The sequence below is a fragment of the Dioscorea cayenensis genome, chromosome 20 (genome assembly GCF_009730915.1).
Source record: "Dioscorea cayenensis subsp. rotundata cultivar TDr96_F1 chromosome 20, TDr96_F1_v2_PseudoChromosome.rev07_lg8_w22 25.fasta, whole genome shotgun sequence".
Classification (NCBI taxonomy): Eukaryota; Viridiplantae; Streptophyta; class Magnoliopsida; order Dioscoreales; family Dioscoreaceae; genus Dioscorea; species Dioscorea cayenensis.
Window position 1 is genome coordinate 4,082,083 of NC_052490.1, and position 20,822 is coordinate 4,102,904.

The 20,822-nt window shown below is 41.4% G+C and overlaps 2 non-coding genes across 2 annotated transcripts; one reads left to right on the top strand and one right to left on the bottom strand.

Moving 5' to 3' along the window:
* Positions 1–2,198: 2,198 nt before the first annotated feature.
* On the top strand, positions 2,199–2,305 carry LOC120252420. Its single transcript, XR_005533950.1, has one exon. It is a non-coding gene; the product is annotated as a small nucleolar RNA R71 (small nucleolar RNA).
* Positions 2,306–19,022: 16,717 nt separating this feature from the next.
* LOC120252158 lies at positions 19,023–19,129 on the bottom strand. The gene has a single exon (XR_005533703.1). It is a non-coding gene; the product is annotated as a small nucleolar RNA R71 (small nucleolar RNA).
* Between the last annotated feature and the right edge of the window lie 1,693 nt (positions 19,130–20,822).

Consider the following 20,822-nt stretch of genomic DNA (forward strand, 5'->3'; position numbering starts at 1 on the left):
CAAAACACCACCGAACACTTGGGTTGCCTCCCAAGAAGCGCTTTGTTTAACGTCACGAGCCCTGACGTACCTCATTCCTTACCTCATGGGGGCTCAAAAGAGTTTGAAACCACCCCCCATTTCCCTTTGTAGTGTTGTTTCTTCCCGGTAAATTTAGTGACAACATTGAAAAGATCTCGAATTGCTCATGAGTAGAGAGGGGTGAAAATTTTACCTTTCCTACATGAGATGTCAGGTGATGAAGCTTGGTACCTTTCTTTTTTCTCCCATGAATCTCCCTCCACATCTTCTTCACAAATGACTCTTTTTTCTCTTTTTTCTCTTTTTCCTTAGCATTAGTGCAGGACACCCTCTTTTGGTTGCTTCAAAGTTATGAATTTGAGGATAGTGGTGAGGTTCTTCTTGTTCTTCATTCTCCAACTCTCCCAAGTATTCATCCAAAGGATTTATAGAGAGCACCTCCTGCACACAATCAGAAATCAATCTATCAGTTTCATCAACGAAGTAAACTGTGTCATCATGATCTAAAGAATGTTTCATGGCAGTCGGCAAAGTGTACAACACTTCCTTTTCTCCGATTCTTAACGTTAACTTTCCTCCTTTAAAGTCAATCAAGGCACCCAAGGTGCTGAGGAATGGTCGGGCAAGAATCAGTGGTATCTCCACATCTTCATCTATGTCCATGATGACAAAAATCCACGGAAAAACAAATTTGTCCACTGGACAATTACATCTTCAACAATCCCACGAGGTTTTCTTGTTGATCGATCCGCCAATTGTAAGGTCATCCTCATGGGCCTCAACTCATCCAAGCCAAGTTTCAAATACATGGTGTAGGGCATGACGTTTATGCTAGCCCCCGAATCCGCTAGAGCATTTTTCTTGATTCCACCTTCAAGCATGCACGGGATAATGAAGCTTCCCGGATCTTTCAACTTTTGTGGGAGCTTCTTTTCTAGAATGGCCGAGCAATTCCCCGTAAGCGCAACCGTGCCCTCTTCCTCCAACTTTCTCTTGTTTCGTGAGGAGCTCTTTTTAAGAACTTGGCATATTTTCGGCATTTGAGTCAACGCTTCAACTATCGGGATGTTCAAATGGAGTTGTTTGAAGATGTTCATGAATTTTTTTGAAAGTGAATATCCTCCTTCTCATGCTTTAATCTTGTTGGATAAGGGATTGGAGGCTTTTATACTCGGATGATTTCTGATGGTCCTTTGTTGTTGGGACCTTGTCATTTCTTCCCCTGATTTTTTTGTCTTCACTGCTTTTCTTCAACTAGCTTGGGGTCTTCCCCGGAGGCTACCCCACTTTTTCTTGACACTTGGGTCAACCTCGACCCTTTGTCTCCACTTGCCTCCCGCTTCTAAGAGCAATGGCCTTTTAAGTGCTCCCTTGGATTTTCTTCCGTGTTACTTGGAAGACAACCCTAGAGGGACGTCTCGAATTTGCCTTCGCGAGTTCCCCCACTCGATGCTCAAGTGACTTTCACCGAAGCTTGGAGGTTTCTCAAAATAGAACCTATCTCACTGAACTGTTCAGCGTGCTGAGTGAGTTGAGCATTCACCTTGCCAAATTGTGCATCCATGCTACTAGTTAGGCTATTGAACCTCGCCATTAGTACTCAAGCATGAACTTGGCAAGGACCTCTTCAGAGAAAACTTCCTCTCAAAGGCCGGTTGTTGAAATTGAGATCCTTGGGATGGTACAACTCTTTGTTGTTTGCCCTTGGTTCCATGAAAAATTTGGGTGGTTCTTACACCCTGGATTGTAAGTTGAGCTATACGGGTTCCCTTAATTTCGTTGCCCTCCAATGTAGTCAACATTCTCAATAGAAGCAACTGAGGAGCTAGCAATTGAACATTGGGCTGCATCATGGCCACCACCGCAAGTACTATAATTCATCACTCGATTCTCGACCCTCGAAACCACCGCCCATAAGAAGATCAAGCTTTCGAGTCAACACATCAACCTTCGGCCAAGGCATCATTGCTACTAACTTCATAAAGCCCAAAGCAGTCTTTCTGTGTAGATCCTCTTGAGGCCCAATGTGATTCATTGCTTGCCATAGACTCAAGTAATTGCTCGGCCCTCATCGGGATACTTGTTGCTAAGGGAACCACCACCGCAGGCATCAATGAGTTAGCGAGTAGCATAATTCAGCCCATTGTAAATGATTTGTACTCGCATCCATGAGGCAAAAACCATGATGGGGGCACCTTCTAAGGAGATCCTTGAATCTTTCTTAGGCTTTAAACAATGTCTCGGACTCCCCTTGTTTAAAGGCTGAAATTTCTTGCCTCAACTTCGCCGCTTTGCTTTGGCGGAAAGTATCTCCCAAGGAACTTCTCAACCATATCCTTCCATGTTTTTAATAGATCCCCGGAGACAATGATGTAAGCCAACGATAAGCTCCGCCTCTCAAACTGAACGGAAATAGTCTCAAACGGATCGCATCGTCCGACACCCCATTAATCTTGAATGTAGAGCAAATTTGGAGGAACCGGGAAAGATGGTCATGTGCATCTTCATTTCGTGAGACCATTGAATTGAACCGAGTTCTGACCATGCCGATTGTACTAGCTTTTAATTTCAAAAATTGTTGGATGCCACGGATGGTGCTTTGAACACTAAACTCATCACCCGTGAATTGGGGTCTTTCATATTCGGATAGAGTGCGTCGCTCTTCGCCATGATTGAAGACTCTCTATCCTCAATTTCAATGTTTTGTGTACCCGATCCTTCACCAACTTCTCTCAATCTCCGATGCAAAGTTCTTTCAATTTCACTATCCGGTGTAATCAATGTCGATGGATTTGAGCGTGTCATGCACAGTACCTTGCAAAACCAAGAAAGATGATAGAAAGTTAAGATCAAAGGAAAAGAAAAATAACGATAAGAAATGAGTAAAGAACGAAATGGCTAGAGTAATAATCTAAAAGTTTCCTAGAATTCCTTGAAGTCCCCGCAACGGCGCCAAAAACTTGATTGCTTCCCCGCAAGTGTACGGGATCGCCAAGTAATACCTCGTGTGAAGACACGAGGATCGTATTCCACGGGCTAAGGATCTCCTATTACTCCTTCTTGAGCTATTATCTAGCCTAAGATCTCAAGCGATGGATTTTACTCTACTAAATGTAATTTAAAGCTAAAACGATATTTGCCAACAAATTAGAGAGAACAAGCAATGAGCAAGCAAGAGAATCAATGAAATGTAAAGGCCAATTGATGTGGGTCCCCTTGAGGGGTTATCATGCAACATGGATGATGATCTAAAGATGCAAGGGTAAAATGGACCATGAGATTCCAAGATTAGAACAACCCCAATTTCTCGGTGATTGAACCCCTAATCCCATACGAAACATAGATAGGAATTTCTCCCAAATCTATATCCCCTACGATTGCATTAAGTACGAGGAAATCTCACTTAGGAGTAAACCTACTCTTCTTCGGATTAAAACTAGATGGAGGGCTACCAAACACCCGATTTCTCGGCCTGATGATACAAGTATCCCCTTCTAATCCATTCATGATCTAATACATGTGAGGAAGTCACATCTACATGCATCACTCATAAAAGAGATACGGATTTCTCCTTAGTGTAGCACTTAGCATGAAAACAATGGATTAAATCTCAAAATTACCCAAACATGGAATTAACAAGTTATCATCCAACATACATGATAAAACCCCCCAAGGTTCACCAACACCCGGTGACCTTGGGGGTCTAGTGTGTCATCATCCTACAACAAGCAATACAAACAAGCAAAACATGAACCAAAAGCATAAATGACACTCCCTAGATGAAATGGTGGAGGAGGAGGTGAAGAATATGCCGAATGACGCTTTCCCCGCCAAAGGAGTGCCCAATGATTCTTCCTCTAGCCGTGGGTCTCCTTCCTTCAAATCATGGTAGATCTCCCCTTAAATGAAGTTGCCTTCTTGCCTTGAGAGTCTTGGACCTTGGGCTTGGATGATCTTCTAGCTTCCTTGCTCTTCTTCTCCTCCCCAAGGTCGCCACAAACCTCTCCAATGTCTCCCCAAAATATGCCTAGAAAAAGGTCTAACCAAAAGTTTTTGTTTTGCCCTAAAAGTTGGCATTTATACCCCCGAGGCATACGGGTCTTATGGGGGTCGTATAGCACTCAAAAACCCTAGATTCGCGATCCATACGGGGTGCATACGACCTCCATACGGCCCCGTATACTGGATAGTATGGAAATCTGGGCAGACACTCCAAATCATTCTGCTGCTACAGTGCATACGGCCCCCATACTAGGTAGTATGGGGGTAGTATGAAATTCCTGTTTTCTTCTCTTTTCGCCCAAATGATATCTTCTTGTTCTCCATGGCTTCCTTATGCCCTACAAAGTAACTAGTAGATGATTAAGCGCAAAACGGGCATTAAACCTCACAAAAATACATGCAAAGTGAATACGATATATACATAAAAACATCAACATTTAGACACTTATCATGAGGTCCTAAATATATCAATGCTGAGAAAGATAGTAACCATCATCTGTAGAACCATCTCAATCCCTAGAAAATAGCTGAGAGGTCATAAATACAACATCATAGACTGTTAGTTGAGATATTGCTTCACAAAAGCAATATACTCCATATCATCACCAGTAATCAACATATTATCAACATAAAGCAAAAGCAAGGTGCGACCATGCTGAGAGGTATGGATGAATCAATATTTCATTTCCACTTAGTTAAGTAGCAATCTTGGTGTTTCTATTCCTTATTTTCTTTTGTCACTAACAAACATCCTGAGAACGCATCCTTGCACTCTCCCGACCTCTCACATTCTTTTTAGAGGGTTTTTATTTGAGTTTTCCGGATGTTTTCTAGTTTTTCTTCTCATTTCGTCAGTAAGCTTCTCATTCTTTTTTCTTCACCCAATCTTCATTTATTTTACAACATTAGCATCATCTTCACTAGCAGCGGCAGCAGATGCACTAGCAATTAACACTAACAATTGAGACACCTTTATCTTCTTTGTTCTTATTTTTCGCATTTTATTTTGGACTTGTATCACTCAGAAAGGATCCTCCTTCTGAGTTTATCTTTTATTTTTTTTTTCGAGTTGTATTTCAATGCCTTATCTTTATATACTAGAGTTGTTTTTGTTTTTGTTGAGCTTCACTGAATCCCCTTGTGTATACGTGCAAATGGTCTTGTTAGTATGGAAATTGAGAATTAGTAACAGACACAGTCAATGTGTTTTACACTTGGTTGTGTGTGCTTCATAACCCGTTCGAACTCAACTCCCAAGGATTTAGCTCAATCAAACGTACCACTAGGAGTTCAGGGGAGTATTGTTTTAATTGCCCACTCCCACATATATTTTTGAATGATATACTTTGTATTGTGCTTGCATGCGAACATTGAGGGCAATATACATCTTAAGTCTGGGAGGAGGGGGGAGTTCACATTACTCATGTTTTATACCTATGCTTTGACATACATGCTCACGTAGCCAATGGCGGTGCACCTTAGTTGCAATGATTGTATTCTTGAGTTTAGGAGAATTTCCATCATTGAATGTTTTCATGCTCTAGTTTTTACTTTGATTGTTAGGAATTTTTGCCCGATTGAAACTTGTTGCACTACTCGCTCATTAAACTCTTTTGGAAACTCAAGTTCGTTGTTTAAGGGACTAATTAGTTTTGTTTCTTGTGTTATTCTGTTTAAAAAAAAATACTTTTTTTAGTTGTGCATTTGTGGTGCAAAGAGCTACCACCTATGAAGTATGAAGCTACTCTCATAAGTCGGATACTAGTTATGCCTAATGAGAGAAAGAGCTATCTCATGGGATTAGTGAAAGCTACTACCCCGGTAGAAAGAGCTACCACTCAAAAGTGTGAAAGCCACCTTAACGGCGGCTTTAGAAAGAGCTACCTTAGAGGATGTGTGAAGCTACTACCATCTCTTTACTTTGTTTTGTATATCAATAAGTCCCTTATGCTTAGAACTTTGAGGAATATACTTTGGGTTGATTTGAGTGAGTTCACACACTTACACGATTTCAGGTTTGTTGTCCTTTTTTATTCGAGTTTTTAGCTAGAGCAATGATTTTCCGTAGTTAGTGTTGAAATTTCCCTTACTTGTAGAATGCTTCCCTTGCATGCTTTGGCGAACCTAAGGCCAAGCACTTTCAATATTTCCTTCTTCTATGCTTCAATGTTGTATCACCAATATGGCATTTTATTGAAGAAGCGATGCGATCTACGGCATAGACGTGTGCCCGTTTATGTTGCCTCGATGAAAAGAGTGGATTCGGGAGTATTTTGGCAGAGTACTGTAACAGGTACTATAGCAAATCATTGTAGCAATTTACTACATCAGTTACTGTTCACAGCCCGCAGGAAATCAGATTTCCAGAAATCCCCATGGGCATGTGGAAATTCCACACGCCCGTGTGGATGCCCGATTACAACCCTTTATAAAGCCGTGACTTATACCGGTTTGTGGATCCATCTTTCATCCTTTCTTCTATCTTTTCTCAAACTTTTGAGAGGACGGCGGCTAGGGTTTAGGGAGGCTTTGGCAAGGCTTTTGGAGTGGTTCTACAGCTTCAACACCGCGTTTCTCTTGGAAGATAGTTATTCGGGGAGCTTTCATTGGCACTGATCCGGTGAGGTGAGCCCTAGGCTTGACAAGGGAACCTTTGAAGAGGAGGAGGCTACTCCACAAGACTATCAACACGAATACCGAGGGGGTTTTACTATGGATTGCATGTTTTTACTTTCGATTCTATCATTGATTGTATCTTGCTCCATGGAGAGCTAAACCCCTAGTGGGTACTTGGATTTGTGAACCCTAGGATGTGTTTGTTTCATTAACCTTTTATTATGCTTTACTTAATTGATGTCTTTAATTGAGTTCCAATCTTGAATGCTTGTTGAATGATTTCTCCCTTAGAGCGACACTGGGGTTGAGAATCTACATTGGTAATCCTTGTGAGTGAGTGACACAACATGAGGGTTAGACAAAGCAAGACTGGAGAGGGTCGAGAGGGTGAGTCGAGAGGTAGCGGAGCGTCCCCTTAGCCCTCCAGTGCGATTTATCCTATCTCCACGTTCCAAGTGTTCTTTGCGGTCACAATAGAGTGAACGGTTAAGGGATGAACTCCACTGGGGCTTAGTTGCGTGAGTAATAGAGTGAAGCGTTGAAGTAACTTTAACACCTGGGGCTTAATTGTGATTAGGGGTCTTTCGCCTGAACCAAAGTATTAGATCTACATATAGGAATAGGGTTTATCACTTAGAATCCCTAGAGCTTCTTGCAACTTTACATAGTGTGGGGTGTTGAGACTGGTTGATTTCTCCGCCGGGGCATATTGTAGAGTTAGTCACAGTTGACCTTAGGTTTGGCACCGTGTATTTAAGTATGTCCACGACTCTTTAAGCATTAGTTAGGAAGCATAATAGTTGCTTCTACACTTGAAGCAATAATCCTAAGAGAAACAATATCCGAGTACCCCACTTTTATCAATTACCTTTCTTCCCATTTTATTATGCCTCTCTTTCTTATTTACTTTAGTTTGTTTGTATCAATCTTTATCCACAACATCATTATTTCATTTCCACTTAGTTAAGTAGCAATCTTGGTGTTTCTATTCCTTATTCCTTGTGGATACGATACCCCACTCACCTTGGATTTATTACTTCGACAAACCCGTGCACTTGCGGGTCACATGCAAGGGGTGTGTTAATAGACAAGATTGGCCACAATATGATGATAACAAGAGGGATCCTCTAGTGTTGTGCCATCCATAGGTCGAAGCTAAATATGAGCATGAAGCTCCATAGGTGTGGGGACAATCCGTGAATAAGTAAGGCTAGAACATATGATGAGGTCCTAAATATATCAATGCTGAGAAAGTTAGTAACCATCATCTATAGAACCATCTCAATCCCTAGAAAATAGCTGAGAGGTCCTAAATACAACATCATAGACTGCTAGTTGAGATATTGCTTCACAAAAGCAATATACTCCATATCATCACTAGTAATCAACATATCATCAACATAAAGCAGAAGCAAGGTGCGACAATGCAGAGAGGTATAGATGAATAATGTAGAATCATGATCGCTAGGCAAGGAACCAGCTACACGCACCACAAAACTAAATCACTCAAACCAACTACATAGAGCTGGCTTGAGACTATAGAGAGCACGACGAAGGCGACAAACATAACCTTCAGATGTCTCAATGCTAGGGGGTGGATGTATATATAATCCTCCTTATGTGAATTAACGTGAAGAAAAGCATTATTCACATCCATCTGAGAGATAGTCCAAGAATAAATAGTAGCCACAGCAATTAGAGTGTGAATGGTAGTCAGATGAACCACAGGAGCAAAAGTCTCATCATAATCACGACCATGTACCTACTGAAAACCACGAGCAATGTGGCTAGCCTTATAGCGTTCCACTGAACCATCAAACTTTGTCTTGACCTTGTACGCCCACTTGCATGTAATTGGAATGGCATGAGCAGGTAGAGAAATAAGATCTAAAGTGCATGTCTTTTCAAAATCTGAAAGCTCCTCAAACATAGCCAACTGCCACTCAGGGATATTGGCAGCCTCTTATTAAGTGTTCGCCTCATATACAGCACTAGCAGTAGGAAAACCATATCTATCAGGTGTAAAAATAGTAATACAATTACGAAGGTCATACCAAGATGTTGAGGTAGGTAATAAACCATCAAACACTACATCAGTGGTACTTCTGGAGCATCAAAAGGAATAGGAATGGGAATCGAGGATCTTAAGGAACTTTAGGCTGACGATGATGGTAAAAAAGAAAGGTGTTAGGAGCTGAAAATGAAGATGTAACTGAAGATGGAGCTGAAGGTGAAGTAAAAGATGAAGAAGGAACAACAAGAGACTCTATAGTAGGAACCAATTCTAAAGGAGAAAGTCGAAGAAACGAATTAGACTCGATCGATGGAAAGGAAGAAGGAGGTTGAGTAGCTAAAGAGTAGAAATAAGGACGACTCTCATCAAAAGTGACATTATGAGATGTGCGAATAAGATGAGTAGAAGGGTCATAACAACGAAAACCCTTATGTTCAAGACTATACCAAAGAAAGATACACTCAGTCGATTACGCTGTTAACTTGATATGTTCACGAGGTGCAAGTAAGATATAACAGACACAACCAAAAACCCGAAGATGATCCTAATGAGGAGGAGAGCCAAATGAGATTTCTCCATGACATTTACCCTGAAGAGAAGAGGATGGTTGTATGTTAATGAGATAAACAGTTGTGGAAATTGCCTCAACCCAGAAATTAGCAGGAACAAAAGATGAAATTAGGAGAGTCTGAGCAATCTCAATCGTGTCACCTTCAGTGATCTCATCCTGCTAATGAGCACCAGGACAAGAAAGTTAAGGAAGAATACCCTCATATGAGAGAAATTGATAAAAAGCAGTAAATAGATACTCTCCCCCAGAATCAGAATGAAAAACAGGAATGACAGTAGAAAACCAAGTGTGAACTATGGTAGCAAATGACTGATAGATAGATAACAACTGAGATTGATGTTTCATGAAGTAGACCCAGGTATATCTAGAGTAATCATCAATGAAAATGACATAATACTTGTGACCACCTTTGGAAGTAAAAGGTGTTGGACCCTAAACATCAGAATGAACTAAATCAAAAGGACGAATAGACTTATAGATACTTGCATAATATGGGAGTTGTATTTGCTTATCAAGCTTATAACCCAAACAATGAAAACCAATATCAATAGACACATGACCCAAGACACATTGATGAACTAAGAAAGATAAACATGAGCCACATAGATGACCCAGGAGATGATACCTGATTGGTTCCCCGCAAGTGTACGGGATTGCCAAGTAATACCCTGTGAGTGACACAAGGGTCGTATTCCACGGGGCCAAGGAAGTATTATTACTCACTCCTCATCTATTATCTAGCCTACAATTCTTAGTAAGAAGAACAAATGAAATAAAATAAACTAAGCTAAGCAAATCCTATGGCCGGGTAACTAGCACACAGATGTAAACAAATAAGGGAGTATCAAGAATGAGAAGGGAGTGTTTGGACAAGGAATCCACCTAGGATTGTTGTTAAGGTCCAAACTAGGATGGTTTAAAGATGTATTGATGATAGTTGAGACCTAGAGACCTCGTGAGTAGATTAGTCCAATTTCCCGGTGACTAACCCCTGTCCCATACGAATGTCAATCGAAATCTCTTCCGGATCAACACAACTATGATCGCAATAACTTTTAGGAGTTCTCTAATAGGCGTGAACCTACTATTCTTCGGCTTAAACATAGCAATAGAGGGCTACCAACACCCGATCTCTTGGCATGTAGGCACAAGTATCCCCTTTCAATCTTTCCTAGATCTAGTATGCGTAAGTAGGTCACATCTACGCATACAACTCATAATAGAATCATGGATTTCTCCATACATGTAATTCTAAGCATCAAGGCACGAAATATTGAATCTCAAACAACCATCAAATTAAATGACGAATAACATCCCAAGTTCTTACACAAGATGAACCCTAGGTTTCATCCAAATCCAAATACAACAATAAGTTAACCCCTCATGATAAGGGGCACTTATACAACATACAAGGAAGACAAAAACATAAAAGAAGTAATGAAAACCCCCTCTAGGTTGTAATCCCCTTGAATGGATGAAGCTTCACAAGTTTGTCGATGATGGCTTAGATCTTCACTCCAACACCTTCTCCTTTGCTTCTCTCCCTCTTGGTGATGATGTATGCTCGTTTCCCCCAAGAATCTCGGCCGAAAGATGGCTGAAAAGCCCCAAAGAAGTGTGGTGGCGGCGGCCCAAATGGCCAAGGAAAAAGTCCCTTGTTATGCCCTAAAAGTCAGTATTTATACCCTCCATGACATACGGGCTGTATAGGGGTCGTATGGGGGTCATATAACACTCAAAAACCCTAGATTCGCATTTCATATGTGGTGCATACGGCCTCCATATGACCCTATATACTGGGTAGTATGGAAATCTGGGCAGACAACTCCAAATCATTCCGCTACTATAGTGCATACGGCCCCCATACTGGGTAGTATGGGGGTGGTATGAAATTCGTGTTTTCTTCTCTTTTCGCCTAAATGATATCTTCTTGTTCTCCATGGCTTCCTTATGCCCTACAAAGCAAATAATAGACGATTAAGTGCAAAACGGGCATCAAACCTCACAAAATACATGCAAAGTGAATACGACATATATACGAAAACACCTACATTTAGACACTTATCAATACCACATAGGAAAGGTAGCAGAAATAGGAAAAGCAGATCCCTGTACATGGATCGTAGAAGCAGGATCAATGGAGAGCATAGTCATAATGAAAGGAAGGGAAATGTAGGTGTAAGTGAAAAACAAGCAATCAACTCATGAAAAACAAAGATACTAAAAAGTGGCTAAATACATTACCTCTGGCATCAAGCAAATATAAGACTCCAAAAGCAATGGACAATGATACATAGATGTTGAGTTATAGTCAATAACCATAATAAGAAATATCCTGTCTCACCCCTTATATGTCTGTGCCATGTAAGTGAATTTTATATCTCATTTGCCCTGATTTGGTCTAGCCTAAGGACTTCAATCAGTACAGCTCTAGATGCTAATCACTCCACATACATAGAATACTATGTCTTAAACTACTAAGTGCTACTTCAATGGCCAAATAAGATCCTTCTAAATCTTTAGCTTGAAACTAAATCGTCTTTTTTCTCAAAACCTTAGGTAGGTACTAAAAAAGATCACTAGGGTTTTTTATTTTCATTTCATTATCCATTTCTCCTTTTTTTCTGAGTCCAACTAACGTAGACTGCACCAACATCATTTTGAAATCTTTCTGGAGGGTGCACATGCTGGTTAGGCACAAGAGCTACCCAACTACTCGATTACAGTCTACATAGACGCATTCATGCTTCAGTAGCAGAGGAATACTGACATAGACTCATTTTTTCTTTTTCTCTTTTTTTTTCTTTTCATTCATTTCATTTTTTTTCATATTCACCCTAGATCACATCTTCAGAGTACTCTACATGACACAAAACTAGGACTAGCTCAACAAGACTTAGAAGTTCTTAAGAAAACATTGAAGGATAGAACTTAGTGTTTTAAGGCCAAGTACTCAAAGTATTGTGTGAAGCATAGAAGAGAGTTAGAGTAGTCACATTGGCTATTCCTAGGCATCGACAGAGAATTTAGTGCACATGACAATACTAGGGGTAAAACAGGATTCAATAAAGCATAAAAACAAGTAACTCACATCAATTATTAATCCAAGATAAAAGAATCTTACAAGAATGAACAAAGCCATCATAGGTAACACTAGCATACAACAAATGGTCCTAATACGTGAAATACACCCATCCCCACACTTAGTGTTGTACATTGTCCTCAATGTACACTAATCATGAAAAGCATGGTAGAATAAGCAATGAAAATAATAGAGGAGGGTGAAAATGAACTTCCCCGGTTCATCTTGTGCTTGTCGTGAGGTATGACCCAACAAAAGGTGTGGTGAGTAGTACATGTCTGATCCGACCTCCATTCTAAGCTAGGAAAGCTCACCAAATTCCCTTAATGCCCTGAGAGGCAAAAAGGGGGCATTATCACTCCACAAAAACTTACAAAGGAGAGATGGGGAGTAATAATGCAAAAACTAAAACAAAATACAAAGAGAACACAAAACCTAGAAAATAAAGTTGAACAATAAAATAAAATGTCCATGCTCATCCTTGTCCTTAGAATTAGGTCTCTCATCACAACATGACATCTTGTTCCATGTGATCACCCGTGTGGTGTAAATATCACTCCATGGTTGCTTGTCAATTTCCTCATCCACAACATTCCTACGAAACATGAAAAACCCAGTCAAGCATAGAGGAATCCAATATAATTCAAAATGTAGTGCATGGGATGAAGAAACAATGAAAAATATGATATATAGTGTCCATACGGCCATATGGGGGTCGTATGGGTACTGTTCACTTCCAAAGAACCTCCCCAAAAACATGAAAATCGAAAAATTTTTACAGAAATTCAAGGGAGACTTCATCCACAATAATCACACCACAAAAACCAAGCCAAATACTTGAAATATCCCACAAATAAGCTCCAAGAATGCAAGAAAAATGAAGAAGATAACACTAGGGCATTAAAGAGCATACCGACGAAATCTTGAGAAAACAAGTATTAAACTTGAGGAAAACTACTAGATCAAAGTCTCTAATGGATGAGAAGAAGATTTAGGAGAAAAAAATGAGAGGATTTGGCCAAGAAATAGGTGATAATAAAGTCGGTGGAAAAAGAGAGAAAAGAAGAGAATGGAAGAAAGAGAAGAGAGGGAAGAGAGAGGAGGGTTAAATGGGCAAGAACCGGGCCATACAGCCCATACGGCCCGTATGGAGGCCGTATGGCCTGAGAAGGCTTCTCGGGCATTCTGGATGGCATCCCAGATGGTTTCGTATGGGGGCCATCTGGGACAGAGCTGAGTCTCTGTTTAGTGCCCCCAAATGGCACAAACGGCCTTCGTACGGGTTGTGGATAGTCATATGACTAAAATTTGCTCTCTCAACCCAGAAATCCTGCTCCAAATGATGAGATAATGATATGGCAAGCTTTAAAACTTCTCCAAAAATGAATGAAATGAATAAAACCACAATCTAGCGCATGAAATGACACTGAAACATGAGTTTCTCAAGAAGTTGCATGATTAAACCACAATAAAATCCATGAGAACAATGTGCCAAGTGTGTGAGCATGAACTTATTCAAAAAAAAAACAAACCTAAGAAATGTGAAAATTGAAATGAACTAAGACCTAGAATATGAAAAATGCAAGAAAACACCCCGAATGCTTGGGTTGCCTCCCAAGAAGCGCTTGTTTAACGCCATTAGCTCGATGTACCTTTTTCTTACCTAAGGAGCCTTGAAAATGGTGTGTTCATCCCGGCTACATGTAGCATAGCTACTTCCATGAAAGAAAATAATCACCTTCCGGGATGATGAGCTTGTGAAGACCTTGAACATGGTACCTTTAGGCCTCTAAGGGAAAAGTTTAGGCCGGCAGTTATGCAATCGTGGCTTAGGTTGGTCATTTGACGGCTTAAGCATCCTCTCCACTTCTATTCCATCTTTGGTAAGATCTCCTTCAAGCAGTCTAGAAAATTGTTTGGGCCTCCAAGGAAATAGCCTTGGTTGGGAAATGCTTAAGAAAGGCATGGGTGGATTCTTGCATGGCGTTAATGACCTACCCAAATTTTGTTCCCCAACCAATGTTGGATGCTCTCGAATTGCCCATAGACATTGTTTGGGCTTCCATGAAAAATGTTTTGGTCGAGAATCATCCAACCCCTGCATAGGTGGGTTTTTAAATGGCTTTGACTTCCTACTCACATCTTCAACTATCCCGGATATTTCTCTTTTGTGCTTGGTGTGTTTATTCACTTCTATGCCAAGGGCGTACTCAAGGGATATTGATGCCACTTTTTATACACTTCCAACCTCCAAAAAACAAAGATTTCTTCCACCTCATTTTCATTTTTATTCTCTTCATTTTCATTGTTAGTTGCACTTGGGCTATCTATTCTTGCTCATGAATTGGTTGTTTCTTAGTCATTACTTCAGCAAGTTCTTCAACCCGTCTCTCTAGCCTACGGAAGGATTTTTGCACATCTCTTAAGATAGTGCTCAATTCATTAAATTGTCCTTCAGTCTGGGTGTTTATATTAAGCAAGCAAGTGTTTGTGACTTTGGGATGAGTCCCGAGCTTGATGTCCTTAGGTGAAAACTGGGCCTCAGAGCTTCGCATGAATGCGGCAAAAACATCCTCGGTACTAAATTTCTTTCCTTGTAGTTACTCACACCAAGAACTTGACCAATTGTAAGCCCCTTGCATTTGGCAAGAAAATTATACCTTGCACAAAAGAGGATACATAAAGAACAAAGTTAAATAAATTAAAAAAAATGCACAAAATTAATATATACAAGTAAAATAAAAATGGCTAGAGCAATAGATTACAAGCTTTCCTAATATTCTTTGAATGTCCCCGACAACGGCGCCAAAAACTTGATTGCTTCCCCGCAAGTGTACGGGATCACCAAGTAATACCCTGTGAGTGACACAGGGGTCGTATTCCACGGGGCCAAGGAAATATTATTACTCACTCCTCATCTATTATCTAGCCTACAATTCTTAGTAAGAAGAACAAATGAAATAAAATAAACTAAGCTAAGCAAATCCTATGGTCGGGTAACTAGCACACGGATGTAAACAAAAAAATAAAAGAAGTAATGAAAACCCCCTCTAGGTCGTGATCGCCTTGACTGGATGAAGCTTCACAAGTTTGTCGATGATGGCTTAGATCTTCACTCCAACACCTTCTACTTTGCTCCTCTCCCTCTTGGTGATGATGTATGCTCGTTTCCCCCAAGAATCTCCGCCGAAAGATGGCCGAAAGGCCACAAAGAAATGTGGTGGCGGCGGTCCAAATGGCCAAGGAGAAAGTCTCTTGTTATGCCCTAAAAGTCAGTATTTATACCGTCCATGACATACGGTCGGCGGCCCAAATGGCGGCGACCCATATAGTGGTCGTATGGGGGGTCGTATAGCACTCAAAAACCCTAGATTCACGTATACTGGGTAGTATGGAAATCTAGGCAGACAACTCCAAATCATTCCGCTGCTAAAGTGCATACGGCCCCCATACTGGGTAGTATGGGGGTGGTATGAAATTCCTGTTCTCTTCTCTTTTCGCCTAAATGATATCTTCTTGTTCTCCATGGCTTCCTTATGCCCTACAAAGCAAATAATAAACGATTAAGCGCAAAACGGGCATCAAACCTCACAAAATATATGCAAAGTGAATACGACATATATACGAAAACACCTACATTTAGACACTTATCAATACCACATAGGAAAGGTAGCAGAAGCAGGAAAAGCAGATCCTTGTACATGGATCGTAGAAGTAGGATCAATGGAGAGCATAGTCATAATGAAAGGAAGAGAAAGAGAAAAACGATCTAGAACATACAGTCTGCAAGAACCACTATGGAGATGGCTAGTACTAATCATAGCTTTGGTCCGATGGTCCTGCACATAGCAAGAAAAATGATCAAACCCAACAAAACAGTGAAGGTCGGTGAGCTGACCAATAGACATAAGATTCATAGATAATTGAGGAACGGGGGACACATCAGGAATAGTAAATTGAGATGTAGAAAGAATCCCTTGATGTGAGACAGAACAAGAACTTCCATCAGCAGTCTGAATATATGTACCATCAGGAGCAGGTCTACAGGATAAAAGCTGAGAAGCATCAGAGGTCATGTGAAAAGAAGCCACTGAGTCTAAGACCCAAGAGAAAGTAGTAGTACCTGATGCTGACATTGAGGCAACGGATCCAGATGTACAAACAGGAGGATCAAAACAAGAAAAATCACCAGGAGCAACTCGGTGATGAGATCCAGAGGAGCGCCTAACCTGAAACTCAACAAGGTGCTTAAGATGTCACTTGGAGCAATTCTGTGCATGATGACCTGTCTTCTTGCAATGGGTGTAGACAATATAGTCTATAGAAAAAGAACCCTTAATCACCATAGGCCGATGAGAAGCTACCAAAACATTGTGTGAGATCATTAAAGTAGTAGCAAAAGCACAAAGACGTGTCTCCTCAGCAATCAAGGTAGCAAGTGCTTCAACAAAGGTAGGAAGAGGAGTACGTCTAAGAATCTGAATGCGTACCGACTCAAACTTGGAATGGAGATGCATCACAAATAGAAACATGAGGTTTTGCTACTCGTGTTTTTCTTTTGTGGCACAATTCTTGCAACCAGAGCATCCCTTCGTCACCATAGCATCCAACTGACCAGATACACGAGTAAATATTGTGTAGAATTCCTCCACTGATAGATTATGTACTGTAGCAGCACTGTTCACAGACGTCCGAGAAACCAGAGAAACAGAGAATCCACACAGGCGTGTGGAAATTATCCATGGCCGTGTGGAAATTCTGCACGGGCGCGTGGAGCATCCACGCCCGTGTAGTCGCCCGATTCCAGCCCTATTTAAAGCCGATTCAGCCCCGATTTTGGTATTCTTTTCTCCATCTTTTTCCCAACTTGCGAGAGGGTTTCGAGGGGTATTAGCTAGGTTTTTGGAGAGGTTCTACGGCTTTGACATCGCGCGTCGTTTGGAAGAAGGTTATTGGGAGAGCTTTCGTCGGCACCGATCTGGCGAGGTGTATCCTAGGCCGGACAAAGGATCCCTTGCGACGAGTAGAGGACTCTCCACAAGACCATCGACACGACCATCGAGGGGGTTTCTTTATGGATTCATTGCTTTTACATTCTATTTCTTTGATTGTACTTAGCTCTATGGAGAGCTAAACCCCTAGTGGGTACTTGGGTATTGTGAACCCTAGGATGTATTTGTTTCTTTGAACCTCTTTATTATGCTTTCAATAAATTGATGTTTATTGTGAGTTCCAACCTTGAATGCTTGATTGTATGAACATTTCCCCTAGAGTTACAGTAGGGTTGAGAGTTCTTGTTGGTAACCTTGTGAGTGAGTGACACACCACGAGCGTTAGACAAAACTAGGTTGGAGAGGGTTGAGAGGATGAGTCCCCTTTCCCACCGGCGTGATAGATTCTACCTCCATTCCTCGAGTTCTTTGCGGCCATAATAGAGTGAATGGTCTAAGGGATGAACTTCAGCTGGGGCTTAATTGCGTGTGCAACGGAGTGAAGCATTGAGGTGATCTTAGTATCTAGGGCTCAATTGTGGTTAGGGACCTTCCACCTCGACCAAAGGGTTAGGTCTATTATAAGGAAGAGATTTATCACTTGGAATCCCTAGAGCTCATTGCAACTCTATGCGAGTGCGAGGTGTTGAGATTGTTCGATTTCTCCTCCGGGACATGTATAGAGTTAGGTATAGTTGACCTTAGATTTGCGACTATGTAATTAAGGATTTCCACGACTCACCATTGCATTGATTAGAAAGCATAATAGAGGGTTCTTGCACTTGAAACAATTATCCTAGGTGGAGCATTATCCGGGTACCCCATCTTCATCGATTGCCTTACCCCCTTCTTTACTTTTGCTCTCTTACTTGTTGCTTTTACTGTTGAGAATTGAATCATTGTCACACTCATTATCATTGATCTTTTACATAGCTAAGAATCGAATTAAGTATTTTTATTCCCTACTCCCTGTGGATTCGATACCCGCTCACTCGGGATTATTACTTCGACAAACCCGTGCACTTGCGGGATATATGCAAGGCGACCTTGTCAAGTTTTTGTCGCCGTTGCCGGGGAGTAGGCGTTTAGAGATACTTTGCACTTTATTTTCTTAGCTATTTCACCATACATTCTGTTTCATATCTTCTCATTCTATCATCATTCTGATTTTCTTTTTCTTTCTTTTTGTTGCAGCTCCAGGTTATGACCCGAAGGAATCCATCAATATTGATTGAAGGAGATCATGAGCTTGAACGTACACTTAGAAGAAAAGGGAAAGAACCCGTGGAAGAACAACATAATTTAGCTGATTTGGAAGGAAAGAAATCTGAAAACATGGCAGGACAGAATGAGCAACAGTGAACACTATCCGACTATGCCAGACCTTCAGTGTTGGGGACGCAATCGAGTATTGTGCGTCCTCCGATTACAGCTCAGAACTTTGAGCTAAAGCCGGCATTCATCCATATGCTGTAGCAGTCCGCACAATTCAACGGTTTGGCCGATGAGGATCCAAATAGTCATATAGAGAGCTTTCTCAAGGTGTTCGACATGCTGAAGATAAATGGGGTTACGGATGATGCCATCAAATTGAGAGCCTTCCCATTTTCCTTGAAGGGGAAAGCGATGCAGTGGCTACACTCATTACCTAGAGCATCAATCACTACATCGGAGGAGATGGTAGAAGCTTTTCTAGCCCATTATTTCCCTCCTGAAAAATCAGTAAAGCTTAGGAATGAGATCTCGTCTTTTGTTCAGTTGGAATTGGAATCTCTATTCGAGACATGGGAAAGGTTCAAGGAGCTCCTGAGAAAGTGTTCGCAACACGGATTCTCGGAGTAGATGATTGGTCAAACCTTCTACAATGGTTTGAACCCGAGTACAAGGTAACTCTTGGATGCGGCAGCAGGAGGTACCTTAGGTAGCAAAACCCCCGATGAGGCTCGTCAATTAATTGAGGAAATGGGGTTAAATAGTTACCAATTGAATGGTAAGGAGAAGAAAAAGGTGGCTGGTATCCATGAAATCGATGCGGTGACCTCATTGGTGGCACAAGTAGAGAGTTTGAGTATGATGGTAGATCTCATAGCTTCGAATAGAGTTGCGGCCGTGACAAATTGCACCGGTTGTGGTGGAGGACATGCTCCCTCCGATTGCCCAATCTCTTTTGGTGATGTTTCTTCAGTGGAAAACGTTGACTTTGTAGGTAATGGCATGAGACCTCAATGGAACCCATATAGCAATACTTACAATTCAGGTTCGAAGAATCATCCCAACTTTTCATGGAGTAATCAAGGACCACAAAAGGCCATGGTTCCACCGGGTTTCCAACAACAACAACAAGCACCTCAAGTGGAAAACAGAATTTCAGGCTTGGAAACCCGAATGACGGATTTAGAGAAGCACTTGGCTAGATTTGTTCAATCTACAAATACATGGTTTGAATCAGTCGAGGCTACACTTCGCAACCACACCGCTTCTTTGCACAACCTTGAAAATTAGGTGGGGCAAATTGCAAAGTCTCTTTCCGAAAGGCCACATGGAAGTTTACCAAGCAATACGGAAACCAACCCTAGAGAGCATGTGAAGGCGATCACTTTGAGAAGTGGTCGTGAGTTTGAAGGGAGGCTTCCGAGTGAGTAGCCGAAAGAACACGCACCGCACCCGAGGTTGTAGAGGTTGAGGAGGGAGCAAAGAAAGAGAAAGAGGTGGCATCCCCACCTTTCAAGCCAAGAATCCCTTATCCCTCTAGATTGAAAAATGACCAAGGGGATGAACAGTATAAGAAGTTCCTGAGTTTATTCAAGCAACTCCACATCAACATTCCTTTTGTAGAGGCATTAGCTCAAATGCCTAAGTATGCGAAGTTCCTGAAAGACTTGTTGACTAACAAGAGAAAGTTGGAGGAGAGTGCTTCAGTGGTGCTAGATGCTTCATGCTCGGCGGTGCTGCAAAAGAACATGCCGAACAAGAAGAAAGACTCGGGAAGCTTCATCATTCCGTGTAACATTGACAACTTAGGTGAGAAAATGGCATTGGCGGATTCAGGGGCAAGTATCAATGTCATGCCATACACTTTTTTCCAAAAGCTAGGCTTGGGAGAGCCTAGGCCTACTCGGATGACTTTATAATTGGCAGACCGAACGGTACGACATCCGAGAGGTATCATTGAAGACGTGCTTGTCAAGGTGGACAAGTACATTTTTTCGGTTGACTTCGTAGTGCTAGATGTCGATGAGGATGCGGATGTACCCTTGATACTTGGGAGACCGTTCTTGCGGACTTCTAAAGCATTGATTGACATGGACAGCGGAGAGCTCACATTGAGAGTTAGAGATGACAAACTCACTTACCGCCTTGCTAAAGCCATGCGGCATTCTCTCCACTTCGATGACACTTTGTATTTTCTAGACACTACTGATGAGCTTGTTGATGAATACATGCAGGAAATGTTCAACCCGGATCCATATGAAGGTTTGTTCGACCAAGAGGAGAGCAATAAAGAAGTCATGATGCTTGGTTCGA